The sequence below is a fragment of the Prionailurus viverrinus genome, chromosome E3 (genome assembly GCF_022837055.1).
Source record: "Prionailurus viverrinus isolate Anna chromosome E3, UM_Priviv_1.0, whole genome shotgun sequence".
Classification (NCBI taxonomy): Eukaryota; Metazoa; Chordata; class Mammalia; order Carnivora; family Felidae; genus Prionailurus; species Prionailurus viverrinus.
The window spans coordinates 36,598,220-36,622,974 of record NC_062576.1 but is presented as its reverse complement, the minus strand read 5'-3'; the positions used below and the strand labels follow the sequence as shown (position 1 = coordinate 36,622,974).

The window sequence follows — 24,755 nt, the reverse complement described above, 5'->3', positions numbered from 1 at the left end:
CATTCATTCATTTAGAGAGGGAAAGATAAAGTGTGCAGGGGAGGGGCAGAGAGAGAGGGGGAGAGAGAGAATCCCAACCAGGCTCCGTGCTGTCAGCGGATAGCCCAACGTGAAGCTTGAACTCATGTACAGTGAGATCATGACATGGGCTAAAATCAAGAGTTGGACATTTAACCGACTGAGCCACCCAGGGTCTTTAAAATGAGGATGGTCATCCTACCAGATTCAGTGACTTATTAGAAGAATTAAGGGGGGAAAATGTATGAAAATCACATGACATGAGGGATGTAGTAGGTGTAGGACTTTTAACCCATGATTTTGGGTCGGGGTAGGGGAGACACAATTCAGCCCATAACATAGGTTACCACAGTTTGTATGACCTTGTTCCCATCAGAGATCTTTGAGTCTGTTTTGAGGTTTGGTGTTTTTGTTTTGTTTTGTTTTTGCAAAATGAACAACATTTGGAAATGGAAATTGAAAAAATGAGATACCACTAACACACCCACTAGAATGGCCAAAATCCAGGACACTGACCACCCCGAATGCTACCACGGATGTGGAGCAACAGGAAACTTTGTTGGTAGGAATACAAAATGGCACAGCTGCTTCAGAAGATAGTTTGGTGGTTTCTCACAACACTCCATACGATCCATCAATTGTTCCCCTTAGTATTTTCTGAAAAAAGTTAAACTTATGTGTACACAGAAACCTGCACGTGGATGTTGACAGCAGCTTTATTCATAATTGCCAAAACTTGGAAAGAGCCAAGATGTGCTTCAGTAGGTGAATGGATTAATAAACTGTGGTACATCCACACAATGGAATATTATTCAGCATGAAATGAAATGTGCTATCAAGTCAAAAAAAGACACACAAGAACCTTAAGAGCCTATTTGTAAGTGAAGGAAGCCAATCTGAAAAGACTGTATACTTGATGGTTGTGACTATATGACCTTCAGGAAAAGGCAAAACTGTGGAGACATTAAAAACATCAGTGGTTGCCAGGGATTAGAGGAGAGGGAGGGAGGGAGGGATGAACAGGTAGAGTACAGAGGATTTTTAGGGAAGTGAAATTAGTCTTTGTGATACTATCATGATGGATATGTGTCATTATGCATTTGTCCAACTCCAAAGAATGTACTACACCAAGACAGAGCACTCATGTAAATTAGGGACTTTGGATGATAATGATTTGTCAGTATAGGTTCCTTGATTATCCCAAATGTTCCACTCTGGTGGGGATGTTGATAATGGGGGGAGGCTATACATATGTTAGGATATGGAGTATGTGTGAAATCTCTGTACCTCCTTTCAATTTTGCTATGAACCTAAAAGTGTGCTATAAAATAAAATAAAATAAAATAAAATAAAATAAAATAAAATAAAATAAAATAAAAACATCTCAATAAATAATCTAACCATAAGACTCATCTAGCTAGGGGAGAAATATTTTATTATAATTTGGAATTTTGGATTTTTTTTTCTTTTTCTCAAAGTATGGAATGACTGCTTCCACTGCGAATTTAATAACTTGATTCTGTTTTGACAACAGTATTTAACAGAAGATTATTTTTTTCCAGTGGCAATCTGCAGATTAATCAGGTAATATTAGCTGAATCAAAGAGCTGGGAAGACTGTCCCATTCAAGCTCTCTTTGTGCTTCTGTAGGGGCAATACCATACCCCAGTGCAAGGGTGTATGCAATTATTTCAGCTTTGTGGTAATTATATGGATATTTTAGTTGTTTGGTGCATTTAATTATGCTTTGTTAAGCAGCCCGTATTAACTTTCACTGGGGCAAGCTCCGACTGGATTAATGCCAAGAGACTTGCACATTTAATGTTCCACACAAGGCATTTTCCTAGAGGCAGAGAACAAATGAAAATTGGGCAGAAGGGTTATAAGACCAACTACCTTTCCGCTCTGTTTTCATGTTTAAAAACATTTTTAATTGAAAGTTTCAGAGACAGTTTTATCCTTTTAAAAATCCTTTTTAAAAAATGAATACTTGGCTTTTGGAACCATTAATGCAACACAGAACTGTCTAAAGTAAAATTAATAGATAGCCCCCTCTCTACCTCTCTAATGCCACCCTGGAAGGATGGAATTTCCACTTACACATTGGTGTGTGTGTGTTTATACTCTCTTCTGTGCTGATACAAAATACATGCTGATAAGTGTCTTTTTTTTTAGTTTTTTTAAACCTGTATTTATTTTTGAGAGACAGAGAGAGATAGAGCACAACTAGGGGAGGAGCAGAGAGAGAGGGAGACACAGAATCCAAAGCAGGCTTCAGGCTCTGAGCTGTCAGCACAGAGCCCAATGCGGGGCTCAAATTCCCAAACTGCGAGATCATGACCCTAGATGAAGTCGGCCACTGAACCAACTGAGCCACCCAGGCGCCCCTAATAATGTGTCTTTTAAAGATGGGCTCACACTCTACATTTTATTGAGTGATGTGCCTCTTTTCACATGGCATGGCCATTATCCTTACATGTCGATGTTTGATTCCAAGACCCTGTGGCTGGCTCAGTCAGAGGAGCTTGGGACTCTTGATCTTGGGGTCATGAGTTCGAGCCCCATGTTGGGTGTAGTGATTACTTAAATAAGTAAATAAAGTTTAAAGAAGCCTTTTGAGGGGCGCCTGGGTGTCGCAGTTGTTTGAGTGCCCAGCTGGTGATTGCAGCTCAGGTCATGATCCTGAGGTCATGGTCCTGATCCTGGATCAGGATCCATGGATCCTGAGGGGAGCCCCGTGTCAGGCTCCCCACTGAGTGTGGAGCATGGAGCCTGCTTGGGATTCTCTCTCTATCCCCCGCTCTTCCCAACTCATGTTCTCTCTCTCTCTCTTTCTCAAAATAAAATAAATCTTAAAAACAACAACTTTTGATTCTGATCCTTCGTAATAGCTGCATAGTGTTCCATAATATGGGCACAGCTATCTGTATTTGTTCAGCTATCCGTATTGATAGCTTTTAGATCATTTCTACTTGGGATTTGTTTGTTTTGTCTCCTCATAAAATAACCATTTGCAACAATAAACATTTTGTAAGTTCCGATACTTTTTCTTTCTGTTGGATAGATTCCCAGAACTGAAATAATTAGTGAAAGTTATGCAAATTTTTAGTTTTAACAAATATTACTAGATTTTTACCCAAAAACATTGGAATGGTTTTCAATCTTCCCAACACTATAAACTAACTGGCCAACATCATATATTAGCAATCTTTTAAAAATTACTCAGTATAAGTGTAGCCTATACTATGTTGTTTTAATTTGCATTTTCCCAACTACCTGTGATGCATAATGTCTTTTCTATTGTGTGAGTCACTGCTTTATAATCCATTTTCAGTTGGTTTATCTTTCTCTTGTTAATTTTTAGAAATTCTTTGTAGGCCATAGCTGTTTACCTTAGTTACACTTGCTATAAATACATGCTATCATTTGCCTTTTGACTCTATCTATAGTGTCTTTTTCCATGTAAAAATTTAATTTTTCAGTGATCACTTCTATTATGGAATTAAGGAGCTATCCTTCCCCTATCCAACTTTTATAAAAATAGCCTCATATTTTCTTATAATAATTTGTATTTTTATGCTTTTTCTTTAGATTTTTCAAGTTACTTGAAATCACTTTTTTTTTTAAAGTAATCTCTATCCCCCAATGTGAGGCTTGAATTCACGACCTTGAGATCAAGAGTTGCATGCTTTCCTGACTGAGCCAGCCAGGTGCTCCTGAATTTACTTTTTCAAAATGCAGTTTGAAATTAGCATGCTTTGTTTCTCTTAAAAAGGTTATTCAGCTGACCCAACACCATTTATTCAGCATTTTACCATTTCCACTAACTTGTATGTATACCCCCCCCCAACACACACATACACATTATCATTTCTGCCCTCTTTATGTTCCCTTCAACCACTTATTTCCTATTGTGTCTTGGAGTTTTGCTCATGAATGCCCTTCAGCCTTGACATGAAGCTGTCAAATGACCTAGGAAAGACCAGAATTCCTGACATTAAAGTGCTGGGCTGGTAACACTTAGGGTTAGAAACTTTTTGAATCGATGTACTCATGAGGTTTCTTTTGGGTATAAGTGTCAGAAACCCCACCCAAGTTGGTTTCAGCAAAAATGAAGAATGCTAACCTTCACAACTGAAAACTCCAGGAATTGCTCTAAGTTTGCTAGGTCCAGAAGCTCAAACTCTGTTACTAGGACTGAGTCTCATCTCCCAATCTCCAGACTCTGTTACCACCATGTTTCGGTTGACTCTGCCGTTGTAAAATGGGAAGATGGTTACTCACTGCCATAGGTTTTATCTAATTCTCTGAACAGCCTGAATATAAAACCCTGAATCACATGCACATCACTAAAACAATCCCCACTGTCAGAGGAATGTGAGTTCCCCAGTAGCTAGTCTGTCTCACATGCCCTGCTTGAGCTCTGGGGTAGGGTCAACTCTACAGGAACCGTCCAAACTGGCGGCTTATCCTCCCTGGGAGAAGGAGAGCCTCTAAGAAAACATCAAATGTTGTTACTGGAAGGATGGGGTGGCCCCTTAATAATCCCATACTAGTGATGTTCAATACAGCTGATTCATTGTGACTCAAATTTCCGTATTACTTCTGCAAATTCATTCAGCCCTAAATGAGTCATTGATTCATGTTCTACTGTCCCTGCCACTGGCCTTTGATCAGATTTTGGCCCTTGGGGTGAAGGCATCTCTTTCCGCCAGGTTGGAACGGTAGCTCTGATGGCTACCTAAATGTTGGCTGTACCTAAATGTTGCTTTCCAGAGAAATACAAATTAAAATAATAATGTGGTAACGTTTTTATACCTTGAATTGGCAAAGGTTAACAAAATTGATAGTAACTGATTTTGGTGAGACTGTGAGATAACACAAATCCTCATATACTGATGGTGAAAGTGTAAACCGGTATAGCCTTTGAAAGCTATATAAAAAGATACAGTTTTAAACAGCAATGCCTCTGTTATTAATTAGGCCTATAGCACAAACGCTTTCAATTGGTTTATCTTTTGAAAATAGCCATACCAGTGCAGAAAAGCATACATGCGAAAGGTTTGAATCAATGTAGCATTTTTATAATATCAAAGTCATATCCAATTTAATGTATATTAGTAGTGGACTGATTACAGAATTGCTGACATTTAAAGAAAGGGCAATTATACATTTGAATACCAAAAAAAAAAATCTTTCAAGGTAAGGAAAATAGCTCCTCAAGGAAGATTTGGTCCAAAAATCATTGCCATAGTTAGTATTTTGCAAAGGTTTACCCTAGAGTGGGCAGGTCACCTCTTTCGTGCTTTGATTACACCTTCCATATGGATTACAGATCATATTCAAAACATTAATTACTCAGCAACAGCATTAATCACTTCGCTGAATGCATTTCACCTTTTCTCCTTCCCACAATGTTTGTTTAAACCAAGTTGACTGGATAGCAGTGCATTAAAAAGAGGTAATAGTATTTGGCAGAAGGAGATCTGAGCTTCCAAGAGAAGGATTCTGGGGTCGGTTGTTAAGCCATCATTTATTACCTCTGTTACCCCCAGGCAAGGTGCTTACCAGCTTTGGAAAGTCCATATGCTCTTTTGCAAAATGGGCATAGTAATCAGTCTCTCAGATCTAGCCTGCTTATCATGAACAGTATATAATAGTGAATGTTTGTAAAATGTTCTATAAACCCGAAAGCCCTGGCCACATTCGCAAGTGTTGCTCTCATGGAATTACCTTTTATGACTATGTTCAATCTCTGTCCTCTTATTTCCCACATGAGGAGGTTTTTTACCCAGGCAGAGTGGTTGTCTAACACTCTATGTTTGCAGAACGAGGCAGAGCAGTTTACTTGGAAAAATAAAAAAATGGTAGAGTGAGTTTTGTTGTTGTTTACTTATTTGTTTTATTTGACAGGGAGATGAAAGACACACTTCCTATACCTTGTGCCTCTAATGATACTATTCTTCTTTTGACAGTGTAGATGAGCCAGAAAGAGTCAAGATAATGCAGTGCATTTGATTTCATTCTTTACTGGACATCTTTTATTTTCATTTCTGTCCTGAATGAGTCTGGCAGTTGAACTCAGTCCTTGGGTTCCTAGGACTCAGCTTCTAAAATCCACAAGGAAAGTAAATTGGTAGTATCCTCACCTGTGTTTTTAATGCACACTCAGACCAGAGCCTTCTCACTTAAGGAAATACATATGTCTTTAAGTGACATAGATTAGAACATGGCCTTGCTCATTTGTTTCCATGCTTTTGTGCTGAAAAGGCAGAGTACACAAGCTTGCAACAGAGACCATAGGACTCACAAAACAGAAAATATTGATTCTCTGAGCCTTTACGGAAAAAGATGGTCATATCCTGATTTAGACTGAAGTTTGAGTTGATTCATTGTTACACCAACAAAAAACTTGAAAATTATGTATATTTGTGAGTATGTGTATAACCTTTAAACTTTCTGGCTAATCCTTACCGGAAAAAAAAAGGAATTAAAAAAATTCCAAAACCATCAGTGGTTATAATCCTCTTCAGTGCATCTTGACATCATTTTATTTTTCAAACATTTTAAACGCCTTCTCTTTCCCAAGGACGGTGTTAGGTACTTTCACATATGTTATTTAATCCCCTCAGCAACCATCTAAATTTGTTGGTATTAAACCCATTTTAGAGGTGAGGAAATGGGTGTTCTGGAGGATTTAAATAACTTGCCAAATTTCTTGGAACTTCACAAAGCCAGAATACAAACTTAGACATGTCTGAATTTGAGCTGATGGCTGCTGGGTGGAAGGTGATTGGACTTACCTTCTCTCCACTATCCTGGTGCCAAGTCTATGGGAGGAATCTCTGAGGGAAGGAAACCAAAGGATAAAGAACTAACCTGCAATGGACCCAAGGAGGCTTAAGTCAGAGTTTCATCTTTTTTAGTGTCTTTCTAAGGTATTTTGAACTATGCTGGGCTCTTTTTTTGATGTATATTTATTTATTTAGAGAGAGACGGGGGGGGGGGGCGTGGGGAGCAAGAGAGAGGGAATGAGAATGAATCCCAAACAGGCTCCACGCTGTCAGTACAGACCCCAATGCGGGTCCTGAACCCACAAACCATGAGATCACAACCTGAGCGAAGGTCAAGAGTTGGACACTTAACCGGCTGAGCCACCCCAGACCCCCGAACTAGGCTAGGCTCTTTGACTTTGAATCATAGCATGCTGTTCAGTGTGGATGCTCATATTTAGGTTCTGGCGATATGACTGTAAAATAAGTGAAGAAAAATATAGAGTCCACTCAGATTGATTTCTAGGCAGAGATGTACAGAAACCTGAATAGTCCTTACTTGGGGACCAGTGTTCCCACCCCACATTGACTTTAATATAATTAAGTACAGTTGATCTAATCATTTATATCATTTATTTATATGAATTGTATCTGATAACATAATGAGGTTTAATTCTATTTTAGTTATAATTATTTTAGTTATATTTAATACATGTGTGTATATATAATAAACCACTTTATTGAGATAGGATTGACTTAACAAAAAGCTGTACATAATGTACACAGCTTGGTGAGTCGGGAGGTAAGTACATACCTATGAAATCACTACAATTAAGGCCATAAACTTGTACATCACCTCCAAATTTTCCTCCTTTTTTTATATATTTTTTCTTTTGTGGTAAGAACACTTCATAGATCTACACTCTGAACAAATTTTTAAGTATACAACACAATATTGTTAACTACAGATCCTGTTGTATAGTATATATCCAGAACTTATTCATGTAACTGAAACTTCATACCTTTTGACCAACATCTCCCCATTCTCTCCCCTGCCCTGCCACACCTCTGGAAACCACTACTCTGCTGTCTGATTCAATGAGGTTGACTATTTTAGACACCTCATAAAAGTGGGATCATGCAGTGTCTGTCCTTCTGTGTCTGGTTTATTTCACTTAGCATAATGTTCCAGTTTCGTCACATCCTTGCAAATGCAGGGTTTCTTACTTTTTCAGGGCTGAATACTATTCTATTGTATGTGTGTACTACATTTTCTTCACTTATTCATCCACCATGGACATTAGGTTGTTTCCATATCTTGGCTATTGTGAATAATGCTAAACATGGGAGTGCAGATATCTGTCTGAGATCTTAATGTCAGTTCCTTTGGATATACAACCTAAAAGTGGGATTGCTGGATCTAATGGAATACTATTCATAATTTTTTGAGGGACCTCCATACTATTTTCCATAGTGGGTGCACTAGTTTATATTGCCACCAACAGTGTACAAGAGTGCCTTTTTCTCCACATCCTCACCAATACTTTCCTCCTTCTTTCCTTCCTTCCTCCTTTTTCTTTTTTCTTTTCTTTTCTTCTCTTCTTTCTTTCTTTCTTTCTTTCTTTCTTTCTTTCTTTCTTTCTTGATAATGGCCATTCTAACATGTGTGCAGTGATATCTCATTGTGGTTTTTATTTCCCTGGTGATTAGTGATGCTGAACACCTTTTCAATTATTATGGATTAAATGGATTATTATATGTAAAGTGTTGCGGCAGCAGCAGGAACTCAAGTTACATTAACGTGGTGCTTATTTTAATAGTGTTGTCATTGTTATGATAATAATAATTTTTATTACTATTAAATACAATGGTGTACATAAATATCCAGGCAAGGTGACTTTATTGTAGCTGGGTTTCCTAAACTGCAATATTTATACCCCCTAGAACTATATTTTGGTGAGACAGGGACCCTTAACCACAGAGTGCATAGAGCTGGTTTCCTGAAGCATCAATTTTGCTCAAAGCTTTCAGAGGGAAGGTGTTATTTTTTATATTAAAAGCAAACAAATATATAGGTAAGAGAAGGCACATGCACATAAATTTTCAAGAGAAAACCTGAGACAGCAAGCACCATTTACATGCCTTGGATTCTTCCAGCTATGGCTCTAGAATTCTATGGATAAGGCTTAGATCTCCTCTGCCATTAGTTAGTGGTATTTAGAAGGGAAATTTTGCAGAGCGGTAATTATAACATCTCCCAATGGTGGCTTTTATTTTTCTGTATAGTTCTTATGTTTGATTGTTCAAACTCTCTACCTTTGTCAAGACAGAAAAACATGATAAAAAAGGGTTAATAGGAAAATCCCAGAATAAGCTTTTTCTTTTCTTTTCTTTTCTTTTCTTTTCTTTCTTTTCTTTCTTTTCTTTTCTTTTCTTTTCTTTTTTAATGTCTCTACTGGTCATCTGATGGCCAGAGCATTCTGTATCTTAAGAGCTAAGAAAAAAGAAATACCAAAGAAACAGAGTTTATTTGTATTCAGGCCTGAGGGATGGGGGATGTGTGGGGGTGGGCATGATGTTTTTTTTGGCAAAGAGATACATCTTTGAAGTCAGCTCTTTACTGCATAAGGGTAGATTTATTGCATAAGGTAGATAGATGCCCAATGTCTCCCACACTGTGGTGGGGGTAGGGATGATTGGGAGCCCTGGAAGCCTATGTGGCTTATGTCTCTTGATTATGAAGGGCATATAGTTTAGCTTTTATTTTTTCACTAAATAAAGATTTAAAGTAAGTCACCCAGATACATTGGCAAAATTGCAAGATTCAGAATTATAATTCATCATACAGCTTGATAAACTCATGTCCCACTGCTGAACCACACTGCCTTTTATGCACAAATTAATATTTTTTTTACAACCCCTGCAATGATTTAGTAAAGAGCACAATTATAGTTTAGGACATTGCCATCTGCAGCGGGACATTTAAAACAGAATTAGGTCTAGAAATCATGACTGACACATTGTTGTCACTCAAACTGTGATTGGTACAGTACCTTCTGTTTTATTAACAGTTTTAATGGGAAATTATTTTGCCACAAAAATTCTCATCTGTTAAATAGCCTTTAGATGACTTTTTTATGTTATGCATTTGCAAAGATAAATAAAATCATTTTATTTGTGTGTCTTTGTTAAAACATTAAAATATTCAGCATATATTTTTAAAATGTGTCCTTATTTTTCTTGTTTTGCTCACTAGTTGTCCCCTCCTCTTTTGTCTAACTTTTCTCATGGACCACAGGTCCCAGAATTCAGGAATGGCCTAAGGCATTTTTTTTACCCTTGAAAAGGTTCTCTCCTACTACATACATGAGCAAAAAGAACTATAGATAGAACATGCAATGTGTGTGTCTCACCCTGAATATGGACATAGGCTGTGTGAGGTCAATGGCAGGGTTTTGTCAAGAGGACATTGGAGATTCTGGTAGAAAAGAAAGCAAAGGGGCAAGAAAAGAGAAAAGAAAGGGCCAGGGTAAAATATGAAAAGTAGAAAGGAAATAAACAAAATCGTACCCAGGAGCCACATTATCAAGTCCTAGTAACTAATAAAGTGGTTACCTCTCACGTGGTAGTGAAGTTCTGAAAATACAACCATGAGTAGAGTCCATTGTAGCTATTGACAGTCCATTCAGAAGGTCTCAATCAAAGCCCAGCCTGTTGTCTATTTAGGAGACCAACAGAGCCAAATTTTAATCCAGCTATGAAATGGATTTCTTTTTTGATTAAACACCAGGTGAGGCATTGGTTTGCTTTTAGGGGCCATGCCTGCCATGCAGAAAAGAAGTGGCTTTAAAAAGGGGATTCACACTGTGGGAGGTGAGCTGCCCTTCCTCTGAGGTATCTTAGAGCCTAGAACTCAGGAAGAAAGAGCAGATTCACATCTCCTATTTCATACTCACTCATCAGGATTTGTGCAGTGCCTGGGATGCCTATGGAATTGCTGTCAGCGTTCACACTGGTTTCCCTTTCTTTTGTTTTCCATACTGTCCCACATTCCAGTTGAATGCATACAAGTTAGAAGGAATAATCCCAGCATCCTGGAGTGCTCTCATATCCATAGGTCATTCATTGGGAATTAGGAATCCTCCATTGCCTGTCAAGACCTATAGAGTAGCGGATAGGGACTTCACATTCCTATATTTATCTCACGTGGACTAAGCTATTGGTGGATGAGTAACTTCATCTTACTATTGATAAGGGTATGTGATGCCAACGCAGCTCACATTCTAGACAGCAAAGTGACCCAAAGAAATCTCTGTTTCCTATTTGAACTTGGCACACAGTAAGTCCTGTAGTTAGCAAACAGTCATTAATCATCTATTTTGCACCTGGCAAACAGACATTTGCTTAGTGAGCAATTTATTATTCTATAATCATTCATTTTAAATATTTGTATATAGAAACCTGATTAGACGTTGTTGATAGCCCAAATTCCTGCCTCCAGGTAGGGCTAGCTGTTTGCTTTAAAGAATATGCCCCCTTGTATGCTTCCTTAATAGGTGGAGTAGGTTTAAAAGGGCATGATTCGATCCAAGTGGTTACAGGAACAGTTTGTTAATGCTTGGATTCAGTCATCTTACTAGTTGTAAACTACTCACAAATATTAAACAGGGACTATACTGTTATATGAAAGCATAGATATGGCACAGTCCTGTCTACTGTACATCTATTCAAATGTACTTTAGGACTTGATTAGCACCTGTATTCTATTGTGTTGCCTTGGGCATTAATAGATCAAATATCAGAGTGTCTGCTTTCCAAGATCACCTGTTCTGTGTCCATGGCTCCATCTTTTACACTTATGATTTCCAGATGGTCTTCAGCCTCTCCCCAGGATCCCAGTTTTTATCTGCCCAATTGCCTGTTGGATAGCTCCATGTGGAGGTTCCGTAAGTTTACCCAATTGAGAGTGGCCAACATGAGCCTCTTATCTTTCTCAAATCTTTATCAGATGCTCCTGAAATTGGTCACTGGTGCCAGCATTCAATCAATAACTTAAAATACAAATCTAGAAATTGACATTGACTTTTTGGTCTCTTCTTTTTCTTCTTCCTCTCCTTCTCCTCTCTCCCTATCTCCTTCTTTCTCTCTCTCCTCCTCTACTCCTCTCCTCTTCCTCCTTCTTCTGTTTTTTAAAGCCATCCCACCTCTACATATTTTCTAGTCATTCAGTGAGTCCTTTTAATTCTATTTCTAAAGTATTTATTGAATCTTTCCTTCCTATTATATGATCACTGTCCGTCTTCATTTGTGTCAACACTCATCATCTTTTGACCTGAAATATAATAAAAGAGTCTCTTAATGGATGTTCCTACTTGCAGTGGTCCATTCCCACATTCTACCTGGAGTGGTGTTCCTAGCCACTGCCTGTTTCACTTTCCCTGTGGAGAAATGGAGTCCAAACCCCTTGCCATGACATACAGGGCCTTTATCATCTGACCTATGCCCACTTTACCCTAGCCATTAGCTCATACAGTCACACCTCTGTGCCTTTACATAAGTTACTTCCCCTGGTTAGATTGCCATTTTGTACTGACCATGTTAAATGAACTCCTGTGCATCCTTTAAAACCTAACTCAAGCATCACTACCTTTGTGAATTCTTTGAAATCTGCCTTCTGACCTTAAGCAGAACAAAAAGGCTCCTCCTATGCATGTCTCCTATGCAGGCAGATGTATAGCATACTTTACTCTTTTCTCAGCTATAATTATAATATATATTCACACATCTTATAATGCCTAAGCCTCAAATATGTAAATGTAATGTATAAAATATAATTATAATGTTATTTTATAATACTTGTTTATATTTACCTTTTTCAACAGATTTATTCAACTTTGTATCTGACAAGGATTCTGGAATTCATATATGGAATTCACTGGGCATTATATATATTATATATATATATATATATATATAACATTATATAACATTATATATATAATGTTAGAAAAATGAATCTATCAATATTTTTGGTGATATTTTTAGAGGGGAAGATATCTTTATGCTTACAGTTGGGGGAAAAAAAGCCTAACAAAACCTAACCTTTAGTGTCAGAGAATTTGTATTTATTTTAGCACTCAGGTTTTAAATTGCATTTCTGACAGGCTGGACCACAGCTATGCTTCATGAAAGATCATGAGACACAGGGAAGAGGTTTATTCATCACAGCATTGGGATATTTTGCTCTCCTGAAAAGCAAAAGGATCTGGGGACTCCTTTGCAGGCTGGCCATGTCCTGTGCAACCCTAACTGTGTCTAGACACTCTAGCAGGGGTAGAGAGTATGGTTGGGACTTTGCAGGAAGTCAGCTTGCGTCAGAGGCACATGGAGAAGGAAAGGAATACAGAAGTAAGAAGAAAGGTTTCAGTGGACAAGACAACAACTCTCCCCATCTCTGTCTTTCTCTGGGGCCAGAGTCCATCTGCTTATCTGTCTCTCCCTTCTTCCTCTCATTTCTTTCTAGAGGTCACCTCTTTGCATTTCTCTACTTCTCTGTAGATTGCTTCTCTTAACTACTCATCAGAGTCTACTGTGAAAATCCACCCAGCCTTCCAAGTCCAGCTGTCAAACTTACCACTCCATCTCTTTCCCAATTCTGGAAGTCTCTCTAGGAGTGACTCTGATTTGACCAGAGAGGATTATGTGTCTGATCCAGGTCCCTGGACTGGGGATTGGTTGAGGTGGGGTCACAAGAGGAGAAGGTTCTCTAAGAAACCCTGAAGGGTGGGGGGCAATGATTGGCATCTCTGCCGTGGCATGGAGAGATGTTGGCTGAGCGTTACACATGCCTATAGCATCAATAGCCTTTTAATTTCTTAAAATCTTGAGTAGAGGAAACTCTCGGGCATGTAAGATTTCTACCGTCATTCTCCCCTGGGCTCAGACAAGATTAAGTCATTGGAATTGGGAACCTGTTTTGTCTCCTTATTTCCTTTGTGGGGTGACAGACTACTGACCTAAGGAGTGAGGTGATTTGAGGAAATGAGTGATTTCTTTTTTTTTTTTTAATTTTTTTAACGTTTATTTATTTTTGAGACAGAGAGAGACAGAGCATGAACGGGGGAGGGTCAGAGAGAGACGGAGACACAGAATCTGATACAGGCTCCAGGCTCTGAGCTGTCAGCACAGAGCCCAACGTGGGGCTCAAACTCACAGACCGCGAGATCATGACCTGAGCCAAAGTCGGACGCTCAACCAACTGAGCCACCCAGGCGCCCCGGAAATGAGTGATTTCTAATCTCACATGACTTTTTGTTCTCCCCAAATGTCTGTGCAATCCCCTACTTAGGAAATTCAAGGGACAAATTGTTATTTTTTTAAAAAAAAAAAGATTTTTTAATATTTATTATCGAGACAGTGAGAGAGACAGAGCATGAGCAGGGGAGGGGCAGAGAGAGGGAGACACAGAATCCAAAGTAGGCTCCAGGCTCCCAGCTGTAAGCACAGAGCCCAACCCGGGGCTCAAACTCACGAACTTTGAGAGATTATGACCTGAGCGGAAGTCATATGTCAACAGATTGATCCATTAAGGTGCCACCCCCTGCCCCTGGGAAGATTTTCCTAAAGAAGGTAGTGCAACAATTTAGGGATATCTCAAAGCAAACCTCTTTTGTCTTAAAAGTGTCCATGCTGGCATAACATACAGAAATGCCAGTAATAATGTGTGTGCCTCTCCCCACACAGGGGAGAAAAAAATCTTTTTCCTGTATACATCTTAGGTTTTCTGGCTGAGGTTCTGTAAATTGGACTGACAAAAGACAGATTAACAAGAGAAAAGCATACAGATTTATGTAATGTAAGTTTTACGTGACACAGGAGACTTCATAAGGAAATGAAGACCTGAAGAAGTGGTTAAATGTGAGCATTTTTATACTAGGTTTGATGAAGAGTCGGAAGTCATGGGGAAATGTGATAGCAGCTAAGTGGTAAACTGGGGAGAACTTAACAAGTCCTTCTGTGTCCCTCCATCTTTGGAGATAAGGATAGGGAGGGCACCTCTCCCATGAGATCTTATGACCTGCTTCAGAGTGGATGGGGGGCTCAGAGAGTGCTTCCTGCATCTGCTCTTTACTCACATTCTTTCCGCTTCAAATATTCAGTATGCCACCACAGTACCATATTTTGTAGTAGGGAGTGTTGAACCCCTTCCATGTCCACCCCAATCTTCTGCTCTGGGGCCTGAGGACCCTTTGTAGTATCTGAAAGCTTTTCCCTGCTGTCTCTTAGCCTTCATATCTCATACCCTGCATCTTCTTTCTGACCCTGCCTACTTGTCCACTTCATGTTCTGGTTATTACTGAACAGACGTCACCCTGCTAGACTCTTTGCTGACAGAGGTGGTTTGTGTGTGTGTGTGTGTGTGTGTGTGTGTGTGTGTGACACTCAGTGGTGGCATGTGCTCAATCAGTATTTGAAGGAAACAAAAGCAGGAAGTTTAACTAGTAATAATAAATCCTAACAACCCGAGAATCATATCTAAAGCATCTACCCCAATTACCTCCCCATCTTAGTGCATGGTTTATTTTCTACATAGCAGTTACTAAAATGTGTCATTATCTTGTTTATTGTCTGTCTTACCCACTAGAACATAAGCTCCCTGAGGGCTAGGGTTTTGTCTATCTTGTTTACCTAACACAGTATTGAAAACAAGTAATCACTGTGGAAATAAACAAACACCAACCAAATGAGAACTGTTTATTCGAAGCATACTGTAGCAAGGGAGCTAGCCAGCATCACTTATCAGAGACTCGACATCAGGCTATAGGATGAGAAAGCTTCATAGTTGGAAAAAAAAAAAGGGAAGGCTTCAGGTGTGCCCTAACTGGAGGCTTTTGGTGTGGGAGTGCTGCAGGTGCACCAAGTGGAAGCAGGACATTCCATGTGACTGGTTGCACACCTTGGCCCTAAGTTGGAAGTGGGTACAAAAGTTAGGAAAGCTGTTCATTACTAATCAAGTTGTGGCTCTTTCTGAGCTGGTCGTGTTACAGGCCTTTTTGCTTTGGCTTCCTGAACTGATCACCAGAGATTAGAAGTCAGAAGTGGTCTGATGTGCTACCAGTATGATTTGTGGATAGCAGGCTGGTTTCCTGGGCGGGATACTGCCAATCATAGGTCTGAGTTCTATTTGTATATGTGGTTTGGTTGTTTTCCATTTGTATATTCAGTCTCTCCCAATTGATGAGAAGAAAAGAGGGAAAGAAGGAAGGACTGTTATTCCAATTCCATTATCCAGATTTCATTTTGAATACCTCATGTCAAGGAGTAGTTCATCCTAAAGTTGACGTGGTGACTGTTTTTGAGAGAGTGCATCCTTGAATCATATCCCATAGTCAAAAGCTAGAGCACAGTAAAGAAGAAAGAGACTCTTTTCCTGTCTGTCCACCAAATAAGAGCCAAAGGCTTTTGAGGAGGCACTTAAAGAATTTTCAGTTTGCAGTTGTGCAGAAACTGTTGTTCAGGTAATTTAACATTGATTTTAGTTTAAAAGGCAATTAAGACAAAATGGGCAGCCACTAGCCACTTAGGTTAAATAAGCTTAGATTTAAATTGCTCCCCATTACCACCTTTGTTTTCTATGTTTGAGCTGTTTTATGCTAATTTAGCATGCAATGGTGTGGAGGCCCAATTGGGGCAGGTGGATGGGAGAGGAACCTAGCCAAAGCCAGGGAGATGGTTATTGAAAGAAGAAATAGTTGACCCAAAACTGTTCCCAGGGTGAAATAGGTTCTCTTTTATCCTGTTACTGGGTATAGGATTAATAGAACATTCCAGGATTCTGGTTCTTTAGATCTAAAATTTTAAAAATGGTGCCCACATTTTGACTGACCACTTTTACTTCCAAATATTTATTTATCCTGAAATAACAGAGAGAGACAAGCTCATAACATTATGGATAAGAATGTTCATGTTGGTGTTATTTAACACCAAGAATGTACATGTTGGTGTTATTTAATAGAAATTGTGTATTTTTATAGTGGCATACCAAAATTGATGTTATCTTTTTTTTTTTTTTACAGCAGAAAAGGTTCATGATACATTGCAAAGTAGAAAAATGAGCTTATATGGTAAAATGTCTATTCTGTGCTTCTGAGTTTTTAGTCACATATGCAGTGAAAAATCTTTGAAGGGACAGATTTGCAATGTTACGTGTGGCTTTGTGGGTGATCAATAATGAGTGACTTTTTTCTTATGCTTTTCCAAATTTTCTCAAATTTCCACAATAAACACATATGAGGTGCTGAAGCTTGGGAGCAAGGTTGCTGAGATCAGAACTCCTAAAACAACCGATAAGTCTGGAAGGCTGTGGTCCAAGGCCATTTTTGCTGGCTATTAGTGGGGTCTCCGGAACTAGAGGGAATACACGGCTCTTCTTAAAATTGAAGGTATTTATGCCCGAGATGAAACTGAATTCTGTCTAGGCAAGAGAAGTGCTTATGTGTACAAAGCAAAGAATGACACAGTGACTCCTGGTGGCAAACCGAACAAAACCAGAGTAATCTAGAGAAAAGTTACTCGTGCTCATGGAAACAGTGGCATGGTTTGTGCCAAATTCCAGAACAACTTTCCCGCCAAAGCCACTGACCACAGAATCCATGTGAGGCTATATCCCTCAAGGATTTAAACTTACTGGAAAGTAAATAAAGGTGTAGATCTGTAAAAAGAAACAAAAACAAAACCAAAACAACAACATAATGGTTTTACAATTTCATAATTGTATAAAAGGGATTGAAACAATACTGGTTTGTTGTAACTCTATTTAAAACATCCTCTCAGTGGTGTGCTTGATGTATGCCATCTCAAGTATAAGGTTAAGTGTACATGCTAAATTCTGAGGAGGTAGAATGAGTGTTCCTTTGTAATAATTCTGTTTCTTGCTCAAAGAAAGTCGGCAAACCTTCATTAAAGAAGGTCATTCACCCGGTCCTAGTTTAAGGTTGTAAGGTGGACCATTCTGTAGAGCACACGTCTAAAATATGCCCAGGTGATTCATGCTTTTGTCTATTAGGAAATGTGGCCATTTACCAGCAACCAATGTTGAGCTAATGGGATCCATTTAGGAATATAACCACAACAAGCCCACCATAAATCGTATGCGCTCCCATCTGAATATGCTTCATTAAGCTCACCTTTCCTGATGCAACTGGATTATTAGATGTCAGGACGAAGAAAATCATTAGGTCCAGCTGCTCTAATCCTACAAAGCACCAATGTGGTTGCTATGTAATTTTATTTTCGTTTATTTTTCAGATAGAACATGCTTTGTGCTTTTCTATAGGAAAATATTTTCAAACTGGTAAAGAAGCAGTATTACTGTATTGTGAGGCATATCTCAGTAAGTCATTACCATAACTTACAGCAGAAGGGTAATCTATGTCGCATTTTACTTCAAGGGTAAGATTGATTTTTATAAAAATCTTTAGTGCATTGAAGCTTAAATTTTTGTTTTCCTATGAAGAAGCAATTAGATACTGGAGTCTTCCAGAAATGTTAGGTTAGTGTGAGCTAAACCTTGATGTGTTTTTGAAGGTCTTATCATTCAACAGTTAAAGAGAAAAGGCAGTTTCTGAGGGAGAAAAACACATTGGCACGGTGGCAATTGTCACAGCTCACATGGCCAGGGGCATCCACCATTTTCTTACATTTACATCTGTTGGGGAAATTGACACAAACCTGAAATAACAAAGAAGACTGTAATAAGCATCTTCATTTCCACCCCCAAGAACCACCAATTTTGAGTGTTTTCTTCCAGGGAGGTGCATATAAATATATGTGTATAGACACACAAACGTACACGGACACACGCTTTAAAAGTGGTGCACACATTCCCTTTATAATCAAAAACGCTATGTGTATGTGTGTGTATACATATGTATATTTAAATAAATACATATTTTTAAGGTTTTATACACATACAGACTTTATTAAAAAGGGCTGTGTGTGTGTGTGTGTACCCTTTAAAGTGTTTGTGTACATAAAGCTCATATGTGACCTTTTATATATCAATGTTCTTTTAAAGGAAAGCTAAGTTCTCAACCTCCTCCATCAACAGCAGTGCCTTTCCCCTTTCTAAACACTATTAGGAATTTGGGGCCCATTCTTCTAGATGAGAAGTTGGGAAACTTTTTCTGTAAGAGGCAAGATAGTAAATATTTTAGGCTTTGTGGACCATTTGGTCTCTGTCATAAATACTCAGCTCAGTAGTCACAATGTATTAACGAATGGGTATAGTTGTTTTTCAGTAGAACTTCTTTCGGGGACATTGAAATCTGAAATATTTTTCATATATTCCTGTTCTTTTTTTTTAAGTTTGTTTATTTATTTTGAGAGAGAGAGAGAGAGAGAGAGAGAGAGAGAGAGAGAGGGAGGGAGCACATGAATGGGGGAAGGGCAGAGGGAGAAGTAGAGAGAGAATCCCAAGGAGGCTCTGTGCCAATAGCACAGAGCCTGATGTGGGGCTCATTCTCACAAAGTGTGAGATCATGACCCGAGCCAAATTCAAGAGTCACATGCTTAACCCACTGATCCACCCAGGTGCCCTTATATATTCCTGTTCCTTTTTTTTTTCTTTTTCACCTTTGAAGTATTTTTTGAAAAATGAGCTTGTGAGCTGTGTGAAAACAGGCAGAGGCTGAATCTGGATCGTTTTCTATACATCCATAAATATTTATATAACTGCAGAAAATCTATAATATTACCTCATTTTTGCATTTTATTTCATAAATAGTCCCATAGTGTATGAATCATTTAAAGCTTGCATTTTTATCTCAGTGAAATTTTGACTAAAAAAATGTATATATAGTTGTTCTTTGTAGTATGAGTCGGTCTCTTCATCTTTATACATAATTGTGTCTGTATAGCTATGGATTATTCACACTTTAGTCATTTTTCACTGCTATATAGTATTCCATCACAGGATATATTGCATTTTTTATGCCAGTAGGTATTTGCCATTTTTTCCCTTGTAACAAGCAGTGGTGGAGGTATATTCATGAACACAGCTTATACGTGTTTTGTTAGGGCAGAGAAGTCGAACTGCTTGGCTATAACATGTGCACATTTTCTGTTTTAATAGCTACCAGTAAATTGGTTTCTGGAGTGACGATACCAGTTGACATTCCCACAGGGAGGCTTTGTCTCCTTGGTTTGGAGATTTCATTCATTGCTGTTTTCCTTTGGACGGAGCAAGGAACCCACCTTAGCTCTGTATCGTCTTGTTGCCACAGATGCTCGTGTGGCCTTTTATTTCCCTTTGGGTGAGTACGGACATTGTTTTAGGTTTCTGCTCGGGCACTTACACACGAGAATAGCAATTTATATCAATAACCAGGTTTGGCAACATCTGCCAAGGTTGTCATACTCCGTGATTAAATGGCCATATGTGCCAGGGAACATGGGGACAATGGGGTTGTAATTAGGGTTTGCTATCTTTCCATCCGCCACCTCCACCATCCTTAACTTCGAGTAACCTCGCTTTTGTGAGCTGATTTGTGAATCAAATGATTCCCCTGAGAATGCCAGTTTCTGCTGCAATACTACTGCTTTATTTTGTGCATCTCTGTAATTACACGGGGTTCTGGTTAAGCTAAAATCTAGAAACATTTTGCCACTTTACCCATTGCCATTGACCCCAGAGCTGATACGTGCATATACTAGACTTTAACTTAAATCATCAGAGAATTTAGTGTACTCTGTACTGAACCATCACTGGGAAAGGAAGGTCTACCTAATGCTATCTTAGCATCCTTTAAATGCCACTGCCCCCACCAAAGGCAGGCAGAGAAAACATGCACCAACTTTCCTTAACTCCATAAGGAACAAGTTAAACAGTGTATTAATGCAATATTTAAAACAATCTTAATGCATAGAAGGAAAAAAAACTCTTCTCATTTTGTTACTGGTGTGACAGAGGTGGTTGATGGTTATGGAAGGACTTGGCATGTTCCAAAAAAAAAAAACCTGGAAATATTGCCTCAAGATATGGGTCTATAATAAATGTGCAAATAAATATTTGAAAGATGTATTAGCATTTTAAAATTTGCTTACCGACATATAAAATCCTAATCACTTGTGCACAAGGCCTGTAACTAAAATAAAGTAACCAAGAAGACGGCACAGGAATCCAATGAATATTTCACTGCTAATTGAATATAGTCTATATATACACTTTTCTTCCATATTTAGTTCCATCCTAGTCAACTGTTGAGTGCTTGAAGAAGCAAGGCCCTATTAGCGTATATAGCTTGCAGTTCTGACTATAAAGAAATAGAAAAAAAATCTAATTCTCCTACATCCAAAAGACTGACTTCCCCCATCTAGTTGATTGGTCTCTAACCAATGCAATATTCAGACTGGGAATAGCCAGAGCCTGGTGTAACTCATTCCCATTTAAGTAAGTAAGTAAACAAACAAACAAAGTCACAGATCTTTGTGGATTTGGGGGACATTTACTTTGATGCCATAATCAAGGTAAATACCTTTTCACAGGTGATCTCTGAAGTTCAACAGGACATGGTAGATATTTCCTCCTCAAAGCAGGGTCAAATTTTAGAGCATTCTCATTTAGCAGTTAATGTGTAAGAAGATTTGAGGTCACAAAGTTTTAACTGGTGGAAAAGTGTAATCGTATCTCGGAGGAAACACTGAGGAAAGCCTATCAACAGTGTAGGGGGGAAGGGAGTGATGGGGTTTTCCATCCTTTACTAGTATTTATATGTGGAGTAGCATATTGGAAGTCATAAATACTGTCCCGTGGACATTTTGAATAATGCAGGAGTAGTGTAAGTAATTGGAAGTGCTTATATCCTGCCTTTAGACATTTCACTGCTCGTGAGTTAAAATTGGTTGTCAAGTGTGGACTCGGAGGACCGTGCAAGGTGCCCTATTCTGTCATGTGGTACATATTTAATGCTTGAAAGAACAAGGGAAGGGACACGTGCAGGAGAGGGAGAGGGAGGGCGAGCGGCGAGATACTGCCGCCAGCTCGGCGCTTTGCAAGTGCCTCGGAGCGAGGAGGCGGGACCCACGCAGCCTCAGCACCCACCGCCTTTCCTGGGCTGCAAGACTTTGCAAAAACACTGGGCGTCCAATTTGGCGAGTGTTTTGGCGCCCAGGCCGGGGCCGCCCTGGAAGCCGGGCTCAGACGCGGCAGCGTCCCCGGCACCTTGGTGGCCTCCCTCTGTGCGCTTCTCCGCGTTGAATGCCTCCTTGCTCCGGCTGCTCGCTCGCTCTCTCCCGGCGCGTTCTGCACCTGCGGGCGGTGGTGTCAGGCAGCCAGGGCGAGCGCAGGCACGGCGCGCACGACGGATGACTGGAGTCATTTACATTGCTAGCACGTGGCTGCCGTTTGCTGTTGCCTCGGACTTCTCCCGTGTTCTCCCGGGGAGGAAACAGGAGGCACTTTGCAGCCGACAATGAAATCTTGGCAGCTAATTGCAGTCGTGGGAGATGCCCTTCAGGTAAGGCGAGAGAAGAGGGCTCTGAACACCATCAGGGAAGGAGAGGCCGAGAGGGAGAGCGAGGGATGGAGAGAAAGCTGCTTCTGCAGAGGCTTCCTGAAGCCCACTGACTCGCGGGAGGGGGTGGTAGAGGGACGGGGACGGGGGCGGGCGACAGGGGGGAGGAGTGTGCAAACTGACATTTTTGGCTGCCTGTGGCAGAGGAGCCGCCGTCAGCCGCTGTCCAACGTTCACGCCGAGAGGGTGGCGGCGTGTGCGCCTCGGGGCTGCTGATTAGAATAGGGACTTGGCGGCGGCAGGAATCCGGGTAAACCAAAGCGGCGATGGGAGGCTGCGGATGCATTTGCAGCGCGTGAGTGAGACCCGGTACGTGAGGCCAGCCCGGAGACCTCGGAGGGTGGGTCACGGCTCGCCCCGGGCGCACCCGGGGGCGCGGGACGCCCGGAGAGGGCGAGGGGCGTTTGTGGCTACGGGGGAGTCCGGAGATGAATCGATTTTCTTTACTGACGAGAGAAGTTAGTGGGGAACTTCATTGCCCATTCTCATTGGCTCCGTTTAACTTTATTTCTAGAGATGAATAAGCGTTTGTAAGAAAGCCCGTAAAAGTCCCAATAGGCTCGCAGGGGTTTTGCAAGAGCTGCGCGGTTCTTTAAATGGGAGGTTTACGAAATGACTGGCCAGATGGGCCGTGCCTTTGGAAAGTTGGCACGCTCACGTTCCGATGGGGCATGTGTGTGCGTGTGTGGGAATATGTACTGCATGTTTGTGTAAACATGTCTACCGTGCTGGTTGCTCTGTCCTTATCTCCTCTGCTTTGCCTGATGCCCAGGGAAGAGAAATTACATTGACAGTATTGGTTATATATATATATATATATATATATATATATATATACACACACACACATACATACATACATGTATGTATATATATAAATGTATGTATGTGTATATATATATGTATGTATGTATGTATATGCAAAGTGTTGCCTACGACATTTATCGGCCTAGGAGGATCACCTGGGAGGCTCAATCTCAGCCTATCCCTCAGCCATTATTTCCAGATTACTGTGAAACTGGTGGTTTTACTAATTTCTGTTGACAAAAGATCAGTGCCTCCCCCCTACTTAGGAAGGACCCCAGCAGAATTCTGAATCCAAAAGTTTTGTTAGCAAAATCATCTTAGTAGGAATGCTTCATTAAATTACTTCCTGAAAGAGTCCCTTTCTGAGTATCTTTAGATATCTCATAATTTACTCACTGTTCATATGGTTTTAATTTTGGTCACACAGAAATGAACGCAGTCTATAACGGAGGCCATCAAAAATGATTGTGTAATCCTCTTTATTTGGGTAGCTGGGTGGTGAACTGGTTTAAGACTATAAAGTCTTTCTCCGCTGTGATTCCCTATTTTTGATCAAAATGTATCTTTGGAAATCCAAAGGCCATGAGTGTAAATGTGTTTGTGAAATGGGCTAACTTGCCTTTGCTGTGATTAAGTTTTAAGAGGGTTGTTCTTCAAGTAAGTAAACTACAGTCAATCAGTGACAGCTGGCTTTCATGGGGAATGCGGGCAGCATTCATGATTTTCATACAGAAAGCAGGTTTTTCAACTCTTATCTGCCCACTCACACCCTCCACACATGCCAGTGCTTCCTCTATATTAGAATACTCATGGATTATGAAGAGAAAATTGCTTCTCTGAACAGTTGGAGGAAGTATTACCTATGGGCAAAGGTTTCTTTTCTCCCTTGCTTACCTGCTTCCTTCTTTCTCTCTTTCTCTCCCTTGCTCTCTCCTCCCTCCTCTCTTTTCTTCCATCTTCCCCCCCTGCCACCCCCCTTCTCTCTCTATCCACCTGTATTTCTTTCCATCTGTCTTTATTTTTGTACGTAGAACACAGAAAGCTTTCCAGATATCTTCTACTACTGCATTTTTATTGTAACAAATGTTTTGCACCCTAAGGGATAATTGGAACCTGATTTTCTTTTTCTTTTTTTGTATTCTCCGTTCATATACAAGAACTAATTAATATCAGGCAATCTGCTGTACCCTAATCTTGTAAATAAAAGTGAATATTCAAACTTTTCTTGTCATTTGATTTTAACCAAGCAAACTGACTCTGGAGGATGCCTATGTTCCATGAAAAGAGCTGGATCTTTTCTCTCTTATCACCAAGTGATGGATTTTTACAACATTGCACTTTGCTTGTTATAACTTTATTGGGCTGAGCATATTTTTATGTTTGTCTACTATAACCTTATCCCTCAAACTTCTGTTTTCTCTATTACCTGTCTTAATTTTAGAAGCTGGATTCATTTTAATCTGTATTTACTTGGACTTAGGAGAAACAACCATCAGTCTTCACTTACGGGCTAGCTTTAAGTGTCACAAAAATAAGTTTATTTTTCTTTCCAATTTTTTTTTCTCTCTCCATGAGTGTGACACAA

At 39.8% G+C, this 24,755-nt stretch overlaps 1 protein-coding gene and 1 pseudogene across 4 annotated transcripts in view; both read left to right on the top strand.

Annotated features, from left to right (window-relative positions):
• The window catches only part of RBFOX1 (RNA binding fox-1 homolog 1), a 2,066,153-nt gene that overhangs the window by 969,384 nt on the left and 1,072,014 nt on the right, over positions 1 to 24,755 (top strand). The window lies entirely within an intron of this gene.
• On the top strand, positions 10,610 to 17,472 carry LOC125154048 (60S ribosomal protein L35a-like; annotated as a pseudogene).